This window comes from Hylobates moloch, unplaced genomic scaffold, assembly GCF_009828535.3.
Source record: "Hylobates moloch isolate HMO894 unplaced genomic scaffold, HMol_V3 SCAFFOLD_21, whole genome shotgun sequence".
In the NCBI taxonomy this organism is placed as follows: Eukaryota; Metazoa; Chordata; class Mammalia; order Primates; family Hylobatidae; genus Hylobates; species Hylobates moloch.
The window spans coordinates 43,139,248-43,144,060 of record NW_026652296.1 but is presented as its reverse complement, the minus strand read 5'-3'; the positions used below and the strand labels follow the sequence as shown (position 1 = coordinate 43,144,060).

Below are 4,813 nucleotides of genomic sequence, written 5' to 3'. Positions count from 1 at the left end.
GGAAGGAGGGACTGGAGGTATGTTCAGCTGTGGCTCCCTGTAGGAATGCTGAAGCCAGAACGGAATAAACTGCAAACAGCGCCGTACGAACACTGCACTCACTCTAAACCCAGGTGAGATTAAAAATTGGCAGATCTGGCCGAGCGCAGTGGGTCATGCCTGTAATCCCAGTACTTTGGGAAGCCGAGGCGGGCACAGCACATGAGGTCAGGAGTTTGAGACCAGCCTGGCCAACATGGTGAAACCCCGTCTCTACTAAAAATACAAGCACATGCTTGTAATTCCAGCTACTTGGGAGGGTGAGGTAGGAGAATCGCTTGAGCCCTAGAGGCTGAGGTTGTACTGAGCTGAGATCGCACCACTGCACTCCAGCCTGGGCAGTAGAGCGAGACTCAGTCTAGAAAAAAAAAAATCGGCAAAAATCTGAACTCAAAACAGACAAATCAGGAATTACACGAAAGCAGTCTCTCTCCTGAAAGCGACTTTGGGGAAATTGGAGGCCCTTCCTACTCCATAGATCCACCAGTTGGCCCATGACAGTATTGGGACACAATCCTCCCCCTGCCCAACGAGGATTGCCCCAAATTAAAATGCCAATGCCTCCAACCAAAGTGGCGTTATTGGCTATTAGTAGACTTTAATACTTACACAGGGTTATTATAGAATTTCACAGAGCAGATTTTGCAGGGTGCAAGAAGTAAGGAACCTGAAGGGGAGGGCTCAGCCACAGAGGATAAAGGATTCAGCACTGGTCACTCCAGTATGCTCAGAGTAGATGTTAAGACTGATAAAAGGCATGAGGGAGACTCAGAGGACATTCTTCTGCTCAAAGATAAGAAAACGGTTTGCCTGGCGTTTACTTGTACTCTAAGCATATACCTGATTCTCTGAGTCCCACCTTAGGCCAAATCCGGCTAACCCATTCATTTACAGATTGTCTTCTGGCTACTTGTGCACTACAATGGCAGAGGTAAGTAGTTGCCTCGGAGACTATACGGCCTGCAATCTAAAATATTTGCTCTCTGTCCCATTACAGAAAACGTGTGTTGACTCCTCTAAATCAGTGGTCCTCAAACTTGAGTGTGTTAGAATCCTCCCAAGGGCTTGTTTACACACAAATTGCTGAGCTCCATCGCAGGGTCTCTGATTCATTAGGTCTCAGGTGGGAACCAAGAACAGTTGACCCTTGAACAACACGGGTTTGAACTGTGCGGATCCACATATACATAGATTTCTTTTGCCTCTATCACCCTTGATCCAGCAAGACCAAGCCCTTCCTCCTCCTCCTCGGCCTACTCAATGTGAACGTGGTGAGGAATGAAGACCTTGTGGTGATCCACTTCCACTTAATGAATAGTAAATGTATTTTCTCTTCCTTTTGATTTTCTTAATAACATTTTGTTTTCTCTAGCTAACTTTATTGTAAGAATATAGTAATAATTTATATAACATACAAAATATGTGTTAATCAACTGTGTTATCTGTAAGGCTTCCAGTCAACAGTAGGGTATTAGTAGTTAAGTATTTGGAGAATCAAAAGTTAATGCAGGCCCGGCACGGTGGCTCATGCCTGTTATTTGAGCACTTTGGGAGGCCAAGGCAGGTGTATCACTTGAGGTCAGAAGTTTGAGACCAGCCTGGCCAACATGGTGAAACCCTGTCTGTACTAAAAACACAAGGATTAGCCAGGTGTGGTGGTGCGTGCTTGTAATCCTAGCTACTTGGGAGGCTGAGATGGGAGGATCGCTTGAACCTAGGAGGTGAAGGTTGCAGTGAGCCACGATCGCACCACTGCACTCCAGCCTGGGCAACAGAGCTAGTCTCTGTCTCAAAAAAAAAAAAAAAAAAAAGTTAATTCAGATTTTGGACTGTGCGGGTGGTGGTGCCCCAGCCCGTCCCTCATTGTTCAAGAGTCAACTGAATGTCCATTTCTTTTTTGTTGGGAGTTGGCGAGTTCCGGTGAAGACAGGAAAACCTGTTAGACAAATTCTAAAAGAGCTGTAACCTTAATTTCCCTTTCTAACGAGCTCCCAGGTGCTGTTGCTGCTGCTGTCCTTGCCATCTCCACATTGACGCACCTGAGAAAGGGCAAAAGCAAAATAGCCAGAAGTGGCTCAGGTCATTATCTCCTGCCTACTTCTCATTAGCCCAATATTAGAGGCTGGGAAATGTAGCCTCTGGTTAGGCAGCCATGTATCCAGGAAGATGGAAAATAGATGTGAGAGGACAACTAGGAGGACTAGATTGCTGCATTATTTTCTAGGGACTTAAAACACACACACAAACAGACACACACACACACATAAAGGCTTAGTTCCCTCTCCTACTACATGTTCAGCTTAGGTAAGCTAGAGGCTAGAGGCTTGTTCCAGGTTGCTCTTGTCCTCACTTTACAACCCAGGTTGAAGGAGCAAGTGCTACATTTTTCAAATGCTGCTTTTAAAAATTTTGTATTGGCTGGGTGCAGTGGCTCATACCTGTTATCCCAGCACTTTGGGAGGTCGAGGCAGACAGATCACATGATGTCAGGAGTTTGAGACCAGCCTGGCCAACATGATAAAACCCTGTCTCTACTAAAAATACAAAAATTAGCTGGATGTGGTGGTGCACTCCTGTAATCCCAGCTACTTGGGAGGCTGAGGCAGGAGATCACTTGAACCCAGGAGGCGGAGGTTGCAGTGAGCCGAGATCACACCAATGCACTACATGCCACTGCACTACAGCCTCGGCAACAGAGTGAGAGTCCGTCTAAAGAAAAAAACAAAAAACAAAAACAAAAAAACCTTTGTATTGAAATACAACATGTATACAGAAAAGTGCAGAAATCAAAAGTGTATAGCTCAGTGGCTTTCACAAAGTGAACACACCCATGTAACCAATGCACAGACAAGAAACAGAACAGGACCACTGCGCCAAAAGTCCCCTCACCCCCATCTAGTCACCATCTCACTTTCAAGGGTTGCTACCGTCAGAGGTGTGTAAACCAGAAAACTCCATCTTAAATAGGAGCTGGGTAAAATGAGGCTGAAACCTACTGGGCTGCATTCCCAGATGGTTAAGGCATCCTAAGTCACAGGATGAGATAGGAGGTCAGCACAAAATATGGGTCATAAAGACCTTGCTGATAAAACAGATTGCAGTAAAGGAGCTGGCCATAACCCACCAAAACCAAAATGGCGACAACAGTGACCTCTGGTTGTCCTCACTGCTGCACTCCCACCGGCACCATGACAGTTTACAAATGCCATGGCAATGTCAGGAAGTTACCTTATATGGTCTAAAAAGGGGAGGCATGAATAATCCACCCCTTGTTTAGCAGATCATCAAGAACTAACCACAAAAATGGGCAACCAGCAGCCCTCAGGGCTGCCCTGTCTATGGAATAACCATTCTTTTATTCCTTTACTTTCTTAATAAACTTGCTTTCACTTTGCATTGCAGACTCTCCCTGAATTCTTTCTTGCATGAGATCTGAGAATCCTCTCTTGGGTCTGGATGACGACCTCTTTCCTATAATACTACTGTTGGCCAGGTGCAGTGGCTCACACCTGTAATCTCAGCATTTTGGGACACCAAGGCTGGAGGATCACTTGAGGCCAGGGGTTTGAGGTTACAGAGCTATGCTCTTGCCACTGCACTCCAGTCTGAGTGACACAGTGAGACCCTGTCTCAAAATATTAAAAAATAATTTAAAAATTAAAAAAAGGGTAACCAACATCATGCCACAGATGAGTTTTCCTGTTTTGAACTTTATATACTAAGCGTCGGTATACAAAGATGTGATGCAGCCAGAACTTTCACGCACCATATATCGTGCTGTAGGGACTCTCCTGTAACTGATTCTTTCACTCAACAGTTTGTTTGTGAGTTTTATCTCTGTTGTTGCATGCAGCAAACATGCAACAAATTTCTATTGTGGTTTTTTTTTGCATTGCTGTGTAATATTCCATAAATAGATGCTTTGTTTATCCATTCTACAGATGATGGATGTATTTATTTCTAGTATTTGACTAGTACTAATAGTGTTTCTATGAACTTTTTAATAGATGTCTTTTGGTGAACATGTATTTGCATTTCTCTTGCAGCTATGTGTTCACCAAGCCTTGCAGTGGCACTACTGGGTCATAGTGCTAGGGGAGGTATATGTTCAGCCTTAGTAGTTATTGCCAAACTTCTCTAAAATGTACCAATTCACAGGCTCATTAGCAATGTCTGAGAGTTCCAGTTGCTGCACATCCCTGCCAGCACTTAGAACTTCACGCACCGGATCTGATCCAGCTGGACTCTGCCGGAAAGCACATAGACAACTTTCATTTTGCAAAGCCACAGGCTGCCTGGAGAGACACATATGCAATATGTGACGAGTACGACACCTCACCCAGTGCTCTCATTGGACCAGGGAGCTCAAATGAGCAACCCAATGGTCCAGATATAAAATTTGGAGATTTTATTTCTTTTTTTTTTTTTTTTTTGAGACGGAGTCTCGCTCTGTTGCCCAGGCTGGAGTGCAGTGGCGCGATCTCGGCTCACTGCAAGCTCCGCAAAATCTGGAGATTTTATATAAAAATCTGGCTATTTTACTTCTGAAAAAAAAAAAAATGAAGGATCCAGCAATAGAGGGCCCAAGTTCCCTCATGACCATAAATGGCCAGAGTTGAGTGTTGGTGTCTGCCAGTCCATCCACTGTCACCATTTCCCGATCCACTTCACTCATTGACCTTTGCTCCCAGACCGTAGTAGATACTTGAGTTTCCTGTGGTGGACTCCAGCCTTCCTTCAGCCCAGATCAAGACGCCCAACATAACCAAGCAAA

The 4,813-nt window shown here is 44.8% G+C and overlaps 1 non-coding gene across 1 annotated transcript; it reads right to left on the bottom strand.

Moving 5' to 3' along the window:
- Nucleotides 1-1,945: 1,945 nt before the first annotated feature.
- LOC116461547 (U7 small nuclear RNA) lies at nucleotides 1,946-2,009 on the bottom strand. The gene has a single exon (XR_004246086.1). It is a non-coding gene; the product is annotated as a U7 small nuclear RNA (small nuclear RNA).
- Between the last annotated feature and the right edge of the window lie 2,804 nt (nucleotides 2,010-4,813).